Here is a 13,032-nt window from a genome sequence, read left to right on the forward strand (position 1 = left end):
AACATGGAATGTGTTGTTTGCCTGTCTGTCATCCTCTGAATGATAGGCTTAAGACATGCTCTGTGGAGTCTAGAGTTCAGAGTCTGTCTCTACCACCCGCTCTCCTGCTGTAGTCTGGGTGTTTCCCTGCTGTACTGAGACATGTTGACTTATCCCTGCTGTGGAGACGTCACCCTGGCTCTCGTGGCTTATTCATGAGACTTGTGCCCCTTGTAGGATTCGCATGGAGAAACACTCCTGCCAGCCACTCTAAACAAGGGGAAGATCATGTTTATTTATCACTGCGACAGCAAGGGTCCTAGCTGTCAGATCCTTTATCTCCAAGATCTGCATGGGTCCTGTCTATCTAATGGGGCTCGCCTAAGCCTGTCCTCAAGGAGACAGTACCACGGGCGGGCTGCTCAAAGGCACCTTGGGCCGTTAGTGAGCGTTCCAACCGCGTCACCTTTTTTCCTTTTAATTGCCGTGTTCAACCAGATCACAGTCCTGCCGGATGTGCATTGCTCACGGCAGACGGCACAGTCGGGCGGTGGCAGACGCAGACGCGCAGTTGACCTCGTGATCCCTGCCTCCACCGTGCAGCAGTACACAGACAGCGTGAACAAGACAGAGCTGTGATCTTCTGCTCACCTTAATTGGACCTGGAGGTGTCTGAGTGTGCATGAAACGCCAAGGGAACATTCATTTTTTCTGTCTCCTCTGCCTTCTCCCCACCGTCTCACTGCCTTTTTTTTTAAACACTGATGACATTAGTTACTGAGTTTCAGCCATTTGGAAGAGATGTAACATAAAGCCTGTATGCTAATGGCTAAATGAGAGAGATGGGAGGGGAGCTGTGTAGAGGCAGCCATTTGTAAATAGCCCCATAGAAAGAGACTGTTTTGTTTTTGACACTGGGGAATGGATTTCACTTTTCAATGTGCCATTTATCTCAAACACTTGAGAAGAGTCGCATCCCTTAGGGAATGACTGTGAACTTCTCCATCTCTATACACCGAGAGACTTGAAAAATATAATGTTGAGTTTTCCCATTTTATTCAACTTAATGACTCAGACCATCTGTCATTATGTTATTCTAAAGATTGTTTGGAATACATATTTATGTAAATATTGGCAAAATGAAGTGCTCACTTCTAAGGATGTGAATGAAGGGTGCAAACTTCCAAGCTCATGTCCCTGTTTGATCTCACATTCATTGGCTTTTAAGCATGTGGGAGTGAAACATGAAACACGAATGCACGCATGGGCACACACTCCCACAGTTTGCAGAGATTGTGCGTTGGGCCATGTCGTACATTGCGTATCTTTGACCCTTCCTTGACCATCGCTACCCAATGATCTTATCAGTACTGAGAAAAGCAGCACTTCCACACAGCATCCAAATAAGGTGAAACAAAACCCTCCAGGTTCCTGCCTGTTTCTCTTAAAGCTGGGACAGGCTGATTGAGCTGTCCCATCTCTGACATGGCTCCAGTACAGTGCAGCCAGAACCTCCACTCTCTGAGAGATCCCAGATTAAGCACTTCTGACCAGATAAAGTACTGGACCTATTTCTGTGTGAGTGAAACAGATAACCCAACACAGTGGCCCAGAGTTAAACCTAGCTCACATTCACGGCCATGTGCTGTGAAATGCTATAGCCTATCTGTTTGTTGGCGGCTAACTCCAGCGATTTCAGTTCTTTTTTTCCATCAGGCAAAAGCCTTGGCAATTGCTGTAATATTGTACAGCAGAGACACGCTCTCTCTCCTCCAATATGGCTAAATGCTCCAAAGAAGATTGTATTTCTATTCCAGAGGAGTAATTTAAAATCTGTGACACAGGGCTTACTGCAGCCCTCTGTATCACTGTACGGCTGGTACATTACTTACTATATTACTTAATGAAGTATGGCTACTATTACCCCCTTCTCTCCTAGCGTTGAGGCAGCTGACAAGGATTATCCACAGCAAAGCCTGTATTACAGACCAAGATGTATGGACCAATGTGGAATTTTAATCATTAGCTTTGTCTACATGATATGGCCCACATTTATTGAGTGTTTTTGCATTGGTGCAATATTTGCACCTGTTATTTTAAAATAGTCCATTCCAGTAACATTTTACAACATGGTGATATATATATATATCAAGCCTTTATACAAATGTGTTCATGAATCATGCAATCTTTGGGAAAGGAGGGTAGTGTTGTCCAAGGTGCTGCAATCTACCAGTATCCGCCTGCAGTAGTATGATGTCATCTCATCCTTTGTTCGGACTGTGTGCTTATCTGCAAGGAGGCCTGTTTTCCTGAAATCATTTTTATATATTTTATTATATTATATATTTTGTCCTGGGTTAACACAAATGTTATTAAAGCACTTAATGCACTTAATGTATCTCAACTTCAACTTGAATTCAATTTATCCTGTTAAAGCACTTAAATCCAATCAATCCATTCCCCACTGCCACTTCAAACACATAAATAACCTTGGAGAATCTATCATCCAATACTTTTCCTACAAAACCCCAAAACTGCGATTCCAAACAGGTCGACTGTGTATTAGAAAAACACACTGGCAATAGTGTTGCCACTAGGAGGCAATGTTGGAACTAGATATAGAATTTGAAAGACATTATTGCAAAACAACAAAAACGAAATGTGTTTGCGTGTGTGTGTGTGTGGTCCCATCTATATTGTGGGTCTGTCTCATAGATAAGGGCTTTTCCTCTGATTGGAATATATGGTAACATGCAAAGCAAGCAGGATGTTCACCCTTTTAATATGCTGAATGGTGCTCAGAGTTCCTGTCTGAAATAGATCAAATAATGAACGTTGAGACTGAGGGAAAACAGGATGGCATGTTTTGCATAACTGGTGTAGTTTTTATAATAGGTCAAAAGTTGACTGCAAAAGACAAGGTTTCATTTAGTCTCCTACAAACACAGCAATATGGAAGTGTGTGGATTTCATTTTGATGATGATTCAGTCACGACGTAGATCTTACCAGTCTATTGATGGATAGCTAGCATGCTTTATATTGGGATTTCGTAAGTGGAGGTACTGGTGTGGATGGGCTTAATGTTGGACCGGGTTCTCCTTGTCCTTTCCTACACTAATATAAAAAATGGTGCTATCTAGAACCTGAAAGAGTTCTTCGGCTGTCCCCATAGGAGAACCCATCGAATAACACTTTTGTTCCATGTAGGACCCTTCCCTCAGAGGGTTCTACATGGAACCCAAAATAGTTCTACTTGGAACCAAAAGGGTTCTACCTGGAACCTAAAAGGGTTCTCCTATGGGGACAGCCAAAGAACCCTTTTGGAACCCTTTTTTCTCAGGGTGTATCATGCACAGTTGATGGTGGGAGATTCATATGTGGATGAATCAGAATACACAGACATCTTCAAATGAGCTTAATATATACAGTAGTATCTGTACCTCACTATGCACACATACAGCTAATATAAAACCTCTTCATTATAAAAGCCTACATACTTTTAATATTAAACACAGGTGGCCAGGGAGCCTTAAGCTTCTGGGGGATCCATATGCCTGACATTTCAATGTCTGTATAGTGCACTTTGAATCAGTAATGTCTCTTAATAATGACACACTCAATCACAGGGAGACGTGACAGCTGGAGCCCGGGCAGTCCAGGCAGCCTCGCTTGCCTCAGTGGCACAATTCAAACATAAGGTTACCTCGTTAATAGAAGAATCTCTGCGTCTCACCATCGCTCCGACACAGCGAGATCAGCTTTTGATTGCATGCTTTCTGATGTGACTGATGTGCGGGTTGTGGAGGATGTAATGAAATGCATCACACTGTCACTTCTCTGTTCTCTGCGCAGGCGAGATGAAGATGCTCAGGCATTACATTTGAGGTTAAAGACAAAGCAAATAGACCACGGTGCCGCATGCAAACATTTGCATTGAAATATGCGTTTCAATTTCCCCCCTTCTCCCTCAATATCCCTTTAAAGGGGATGACACGTGGTCTCATTCGCTGTGGAAATCATCACCGCTGGTGTTGAGACAGAACATTATTTTGCATGACTTTTCCCACCTTCAGCAGGGAGTGAGAGAGCTTGGGCAGGACAGTCCTTTCGTCATGGGCTCATTCAATTTACCCCTGCACTGGACACCGGATGGGGCCCTGTTGAGAGACACAGAGGAAGTCATTTTCAAGTGTTGATCGACCCGTTAGTCATTTTGATTTGCTAGGTGTCCCATACTCTGGAATGTTGTTTCCCCATATTCTACACTTCTCTCACCCTTTCATCCTTTTCTCTCTTGCCTTTGACTCTGCTGTTGATTGTGGGTAAGAGGTGAGAAACGAGATGTGCTGATTGTGACTCGATGTGTACACGTGCGTTTGGTTAATATCCTCCGTGCCAAGGCTGAGTTATTCTCCTTTCCTCTCACATACACACATGCACGCGTTGACGTGCACACACATACTGTACTCTCTCTACCCTCAAACATTGGAATGCTTTTATAGCTTTATACCTTGGCAATACATCAGCACTTGAATTTCTATAATTGGTCTGAAAGTATGGGACTGAGGCTCATGATGGCAAGTACAAAGATTCAGTAATTGTCCAGCTCTCTTTTGCCAAATGACTGTAATGACGCTATCATTTGATCAAACCACGGGGGACTGGAGGGGTTCAGGATAAGCCTGAGAAATGGGTATGTGTATAATATGAACACACAGCAAGGGCTTTGTGTACCTGTGCCAAAGAAAAAAAGGAAAAGAAAACCAATGGCATTTCCAGTCTGTGGAAATCAGAGCAGACATGGATAAAAACCATTAGAGACCTGACATTGCAAAGACAAAGAGGGCAGCACTACACAGCAACCGAATAAGCCTGTTCCAGATTTACAAGATTACAAGAGGTTAGGGCAGAGTGAGGTGCAGGGGAGCTAAAATGACAGGAAGAGYGTGGGTTCTTTAGAACAGATCCGCTGTAGAGCCTGTGCTCTGTTTGACCTCTGTGTGTGTCYTCCGCAGTCTCCTCCACTCCATAAATCAGTTTGACAGACAGTCTCAACYTGCCCAGTGGATTGGGTGGCGCTGCCCGTTGGCGCGTTCTGTGTTTCCGCCAATGAATCATATTAGGAGGATAATGAACCATTTAATGACCTGTGTGTTGATTTATCAGACACGGTGGAGAGGCCAATTTAAAAATATAACACCATAAGTCACTGAGTGGCTGCCACAAGGGTCTCTCCCACAGCCGCTCATGGCCCTGTTGCTCTGCTGCCCTGCCATCGCACCGTTAATCAGGCCGTCATTAGGGAGCAGCAGCTGCGATATGGAACACTCTTCATCTTGAAGTGGTCAGCCACTTAGCCTCTCCAACGCCAAACTGTACAAACATGCACCGCTCTGCAATGACAAAATGAACCTTTATCAGAGAGAGGGATATCTGTTATCCCACTTATTGAGCACTGAGCAATAACCTGCAGTTCAGTAGTTTGGCAAAACAGCAGCAAAACAACATGTACTGCAGCTGTAAAATGTATATCTGTTACATAATGCCTTTTGCATGGCCTTTGTGGATTTCCTTTAATGTTGTTTTCAGATACTCTAAAATGATTGCTGCTGAGGCTTTGTCATTGTCTGTGTGTAATCAGGACGCTCAATGTCGTTAAGTCCCTCTGAATAACTTTATATATCCAGGTTCACGGCTCGGCCACTGGGGCCCATCAAAAAAAAGCTGGGGTAAGTAGGATTTGTATGTAATCCTAGTGGTCATGTCCTCATAACATACCCCTAGGATTAGAGTTAACTGTACATAAGCGTGGCTGTGCTTTCTTTAGCTCGGATACCCAGAACAATACCGAAGCTGTAAACAAACATACAGTATAGATCACGGTCTACATCTGATGAATTTGTTTTGCCCTATGTTAGAACCATTATACTTTAATTCAATCAGTTTGTGTAACTGAACAGGATAGACTGACTCATCTTGGGCTCTAGGATCAAATAAACATGTGACATAGTGAAAACAGAAGTCGATGAATTCACTTCAGTGGTTTAGTTAGTGCTGCAGTATGAGTGTTACATCTGCCCCTGCCACGCCCTCTACTTCTCATCCTGTGTGTCACGATTGTCGTCTGGAGAAGGAGAGGACCAAAACGCAGCGTGGTAAGTGTTCGTTATTTTAATGGTAAACTGGACACTACAAAGCAAAACAACAAAGTGACAACCGAAAACAGCTCCGACCCTCGCAGCGGGCCCCAGACTGAAGACCCTCATAGAGAGCACCACTGGACTGAGGGGCGCCTCTGGACTGAGGGGCGGCTCTGGACTGACGGGCGGCTCTGGACTGACGGGCGGCTCTGGACTGACGGGCGACGCTGGAGGCTCCGGACTAGAGGGCGTCGCTGGAGGCTCCGGACTAGAGGGCGTAGCTGGAGGCTTCGGACTAGAGGGCGACGCTGGAGGCTCCGGACTAGAGGGCGTCGCTGGAGGCTCCGGACTAGAGGCGGCGCGGGCTGGGAGGCGTCGCGGAGTTCAGACTAGAGCAAGAGTCGAGGGCCAGGCCTCGGCGACGCTGGAGGCACCAGACTAGACGCTCCTTCGTTGGAGGCCTCATGCCATGGATCCTGACTAGAGGGCGTCGCATGGCTCCGGACTAGAGGGCGGTCGCTCCGGACTAGAGGCAAGCGCCGGACTAGAGGGCGTCGCTGGAGGCTCCGGACTAGAGGGCGACGCTGGAGGCTCTGGACCTGACGGGCGCGACGGCTGGAGGCTCGGCGCTGGAGGCTCCGGACCTAGAGGGCGTAGCTGGAGGCTTCGGATTAGAGGGCGACGCTGGAGGTTTCGGACTACAGAGGGCGTCGCTGGAGGCTCCGCGACTAGAGGGCGACGCTGAGGGCTCCGGACTAGAGGGCGTCGCTGGAGGCTCCGGACTAGAGGGCGTCGCTGGAGGTTCCGGACTAGAGGGCAACGCTGGAGGCTCCGCGACTAGAGGGCGTCGCTGGAGGCTCTGGACTAGAGGCGTCGCTGGAGGCCGGACTAGATGGCGACGCTGAGGCTCCAGACTAGCTCTCCTTCGTTGGAGCCTCATGCCATGGATCCCGACTAGAGGGCGTCGCTGCTCCGACTAGAGGGCGTCGCTCCGGACAGAGCGAACCTCCGACTAAGAGGCATCCCTGGAGGCTCCGGACTAGAGGGCGTCGCTGGAGGCTCCGGACTAGAGGGCGTAGCTGGAGGCTCCGGACTAGAGGGCGTCGCTGGAAGCTCCGGACTAGAGGGCGTCGCTGGAGGCTCCGGACTAGAGGGCGTCGCTGGAGGCTCCGGACTAGCTTCCTTCATGGGAGGCCTCATTCCATGGATCCTCACCGGAGGCTTCGTGCCATGGATCCTCACTGGAGGCTTCGTGCCATGGATCATCACTGGAGGCTTCTTGCCATGGATTATCACTGGAGGCTTCGTGCCATGGATTATCACTGGAGGCTTCTTGCCATGAATTATCACAGGAGGCTTCGTGCCATGGATTATCACAGGAGGCTTCTTGTCATGGACCATCACTGGAGGCTTCGTGCCATGGATTATCACTGGAGGCTTCGTGCCATGGATTATCACTGGGGGCTTCTTGCCATGGATTATCACTGGAGTGGAGAGACACACCCCGGCCGAGGAGACGCACTGGGGACCAGATGCGCTGAGCCGGCATCATCCCTCCTGGCTCGATGCCCACTCTAGCCCGGCCGATTCGAGGAGCTGCGATGTAGCGCACTGGGCTATGCGTGCGCACTGGGGACACCTTGCGCATAACACGGTCCCCGCATAACACGGTGCCTGCCCAGTCACTTTCTCGCCACGGTAATTTTTTGGGGGGCTGCCTCTCGGGCTTCCTTGCCAGCCGTGTTCCCTCGTATCGCCGGTTCCCTTTTCCTGCTGCCTCCTCTCTCCTGGCTGCCTCCACCTGTTCCCATGGGAGGCGATCCCTACCAGCCAGGATCTCCTCCCATGTGTAGGATCCCTTGCCGTCTAGAATGTCCTCCCAAGTCCAGGAGTCCAGAACCCTCTGCTCCTGGTTACCACGCTGCTTGGTCCTTTTTTGGTGGGTGATTCTGTCACGATTGTCGTCTGGAGAAGTAGAGGACCAAAACGCAGCGTGGTAAGTGTTCGTCATTTTAATGGTAAACTGAACACTACTAAGCAAAACAACAAAGTGACAACCGAAAACAGCTCCATCAGGTGCAACACACACTAAACAGAAATTAATCACCCACAACACACAAAGGAAAACAGACTACCTAAATATGGCTCCCAATCAGAGACAACGATAGACAGCTGCCTCTGATTGGGAACCACACCAGGCCAAACACATAGAAAACCAATAACATAGAAAAAAGAACATAGACTGCCCACCCTAGTCACACCCTGGCCTAACCAAAATAGAGAATAAAAACCCTCTCTATAGCCAGGGCGTGACACTGTGTCTCCCTAACCTGCCGCCACTCCCCCAGTGCTCTCTCCATCTCTCTCTCTCTGTGTGGGTGTATCTGATTGTGTGAGTGGAGACAGGTGTGCTGGAGTCAGAGCAGATCCCCACCAGCTGCAACCTGTTCCATAATCAAGACCTCTACAAATATTCAGCCCTGCCACTTCCACGCTGCCAGATCGTAGCCTCTGCTCAATTCGTCCGCTCTGACTCTGGTCCCTGTCGCCAGTCCCTCGTCTCGTCAGTCCTGCTTACCCTGACCCTACTCCCCTTGCTGCAGCCTCAGTTCCTGGTTCACTGCTACCCACCTGAGCTCCTGCTGGCCTACACCCCATCTCCCCCTCGCTTTTCAATAAATACCTTGGTTACCTTATCCCTGTCTCCTCGTCTGAGTCTGCACTTGGGTTCACCTGCTCCACCCCGCGTAACAATGAGACTTGTTAAGCGGATGTTTTACTCTGTTATGCTGTGATGGTGTAGAGTTGAGTATCAAAAGCATATGTTTGAAGTGAAAGCCAACATAACATCTCATGATATGCCTTAGTGTGGATATGCGAGTTCAAAAGCGCGGTGCTTTTACAGCCGGTATGCAGTGATCTAACCAGCCAGGTCACCTGTGATACAAGTCAACCAATTCGACATCCATCTATGTCTGAGGACGTGGGGAGATAGGGGCAACTGTGAGCGCTCTTAGCTTCAAGTACGTTTCAGCTTTGTGGATGGGTGTAAGCCAAAGGTTGCATGTTTGAATCCAGCGATAGAAAGTTGTTTCTGATATTTGTGTTTTAAGCCTATCCCAAACCTTAACCCTTACCTTAACCGTTCTTAATTAATCGTGAACCGTTCTGAGTTAATGCCAACTTGAAAAATACAGAGTTAATGCCTAAACTTAACCTTAAGCACTTCGAAGTTTGAAGTTTGGAACAACTTCGAAATTTGACGTTTGAGAAACATGGATGAACGTGTAATTCTGACGTGAGGCAGTATGACCTCGTAGGATCTAATAGCATGAAGCAGCTGCTGTGCATTGTGTAGCATCTATACTGTAGTATACCCCACCGCTTTGTGCTCTGTTTGCTATGTTGAGTACGTCTTTGGCGTTTTGGGGCTACAGAGCAGCAGCTCAACCCAGCTGTCCTCTGTGCGACCTGCTCCCAGCTCTCCTCCCTCCTCCTCTCCTCGATTTGCAGGGACACGCTGAGAAGCCCACTCGGCCTGAATCAATGTCCTGAAACCTCACCTGAAAATCAATGAGCTCTTGCTCCCCTACAAAGTGCGCCAGGGTCACTGGCCTGATGTGGTGCTGCGTGGTGTGATGACAGAGTGTTACAAGATGCAAGGTACAGAATAGATCCTGACCAAAACCATCAACCATCACCAGGCAAGTCAGTGTGGGTGTTGTAGCTGACGTAAGACATCAAATCCCAGCACTCTGAGACTCATGAGAATGCCTTTTCACCTGGGAAAAGGAACACTGTGGTAACAGCGGTTACAGATAGTGGAATCCTTGTCTCTTGGAGCTGAAATACTTTCACACTTGCCATTCAGAGTGTCAGTGTTGTCATGTGCCGTTACTAGGAATAAGCAACATACCTTAGGGGACTGCAAGGGGCCACCTAACCCACTTTTTTAAAAAGAAGTCCAATCGGGGTCTCAACTTACTGCTGGTTTGGATAGTAGAATACACAACATGTAAATCCAACCAAATCTCATTTAGGCCTCCGAAATGCTAGAAACAGTCCTGTGCCATGGGTACGTTATGCTGATAGTCCCTCCAGGTCAAGCTCCAATGACTTCATCCTTGTTCAATGTTTTCAAGTTAACAGACCCATTCCTGTGCCCGTTAAAGAAAGCTTGGTCCATCAAGGACGTTGAAAAGTGGCTGTCACTATAGGGTTCTGTAAGGAAGGGAATGGTAAAGTGAAATGGTAGTGAAGAACATACCCGGCTAGAGAGGAGAAAGTATTTGATTCAGTGTGCAGCCTTGCTGAGATTCTCAATAGATGAAGTGTTCTGTCAGCAATTGTTGTTCTGAAGTGCCCTATACCATTCATTACTCCACAAGCTACCCTAAGAACCAGTTACCATTGGGGAATTACACAGGACACTACCTGGAAGCCACCTCAGAGTCAGGCCTTATGGAAGATAAAGAGGATCGGGGAATAGCCTGCACTTATGGAAACTATAACTCTCATTGCCATGTCATAACATAGATTTAGCTATTTGTTTCCCCTCCCTCTGGAGATAATTATTCATGGCTGTGTGTATAGCTACAAACGAGCACACAAAGAGAGTGGGAAGAGGGAGGGAGGTAGATGGGAGAAATAGAGAGAGGGGGATGCAAAGAGAACGAGAAGGAGAAGGAGAGCAAGAGAGAACAATGTTGAATCTCGATTGTAAACACCCCCAAGTCAGCCCAACAGTGCACCAACCCGTGTGGAATAGCTGATTAAAGCGTTTGGTTAAGTAAGGGCCAGGCAGCAGACCGCAGGCAGCACACAGTCTGGCTGAGGGACTTTAACACTGACAATCCTTAAGTGCCCTCTCGTCCTTGTGGAAATTCAATTTCTCTGTACTTGTAAACAAAGAAGATTGAGGTACAATCCTTGTTCTCTCTTCCTTCGCTCTGACCTGACAGTGTCTGTCCCCTGCATCTGCTGGAGTCTAAGACCCAATATACCAAGATTTATGAGAGCGTATGAATGCATGCCAATGTTTGTCGTGTTTGAGCAAATACCTGCAGGAGCTAACATTGTTTACCTTGTAATTGTATTGCAAGCCACATATTTGCACACAATTTACTTAGACTCAGGTAAAATAATTGTCTCCGTCTTACAACATAGATCACGCTGCAATGTAATGTGAGTTTAACAGTATTTTATTTTGCGTTAGCAAAGTGGAGCCTTTTCTACATCACAAAATCTGTGGCAATGGGAATGCCTCCCTGTGTATTGGGTGGCCTGTGCTGTCATATCTCAGTGTGAACTGCACAGGTTGTGCAAAGCCTGTTTTGTCACATGGTCAGTCGGCCTTGAAGTTTAACAAGGAGCTATTGGATAGGCTACAAGACTAGTTATTCATCGGTATGTGAGGATGGACCACAGTCTGCAGCTTTCCCCCTTGGTGGAGTGGACTGCCTAATAGGCCAATGACGTTTCAAACAGCTTCCAACCAACTGGTTACCCTCGTCAACCACCCACAATGCAATACTCTACTGTGGCCTATAAGGATGTCACAGAGAGTGGATTTGTTGAAGGTTTTCAGAAAATGCTTTTTCAGTGATTGCTAGCTTCGAGCACAGAGGTTGTGCTGCAGTTGTGCCAGGAACGTCATGTGATTCACAGTGTTCTCATAGATGTGTTCCAGGCGGCGTATTTACTATTTAAAGTAACGTCTCAGTGTTCTCAAAGAACTAGCTTTGTTTGCATGCATGATGATAGAGTCTGTGGATGAATCATATCCTGCTTACATCTTCAGGAAGTCTGAATGATTGTTCTCGACTATACGTACCCATGTAATAAGTTCAATTCAATGTAATTACACGGCATCCATGAATGTTTAATTCTAAAATATCCTGATATAGCTACTCTGCTCTCAGCATTTACCTCAATGGATTGTGCTCAGTAACAAAATGTGAAGCAACAAAAATCTCTTGACATAATGTCCTTTTGTACACCAGACTGGATAGAAAAACATGAGTGGCCAAAATATGATAATAGTTACTTATAATTCCCCTTCACATGTATTGAATCAAACAATTACATTAATCACTTAACTTAGGGATAGGAGTCCCGTCAACGGGACAGTTGTAAATCATGCAGCGCCGTGTGTCACGATCGCAGATTTTAGAGAAACAACAAATGTCGGTACATATAAGTGTCTTATATCGGCTGAAAGCCTAAATTCTTGTTAATATAACTGCACTGTCCAATTCACAGTAGTTACTACTGTGAAAAAATGCCATGCTATTGTTTGAGGAGAGCTCCTAACAACAAAACATTTTTTTCACCGCGATAGTTTGGTTTGATAAATTCACCTCTGAAAGGTGAAAGGTGTACTTACATTCTGAAATCTTGCTCTGATTTATCATCCAAAGGTTCCCAGAGATAACATGAACTGTCATTTTGTTAGATAAAATCATTTTTTATATCCTAAAAGGTCCATATAGCATGCACGATCGATTTTGTATTTCCACTAGTTCAATTTGCAAAGAAAGGAATCTGTGGAAATCTAACCCTAAACGTTGTTTCAACCAGTCAAATRACATTRGTATTTATTCCTCWGAGAMCCTAGAACATAACCAGACTTCACTATATCATTAGGAGTGTAGTATATCCTATAGGACACCAAATTTGGTCAGAGAGCGAAACCTTCATGGCACGCCAATGACACGGGCGGTCTTCACTTGATTGACTATAACATTGTCAAATAGCACCAATCAGGGTCAAACAAAGCTAGCTAGATATCCAATGAGCTAATGAAACCCCGTATCGGTCGCAAAATGTTGCTGGTAACCTTGTGCGACAGCAAGCCTTTTCCTTTTGGACCAAAATTTTAAGAATATGGAGAGTTATGAAGTCATGAAAACG

This window comes from Salvelinus sp. IW2-2015, linkage group LG10 (assembly GCF_002910315.2).
Source record: "Salvelinus sp. IW2-2015 linkage group LG10, ASM291031v2, whole genome shotgun sequence".
NCBI lineage: Eukaryota > Metazoa > Chordata > Actinopteri > Salmoniformes > Salmonidae > Salvelinus > Salvelinus sp. IW2-2015.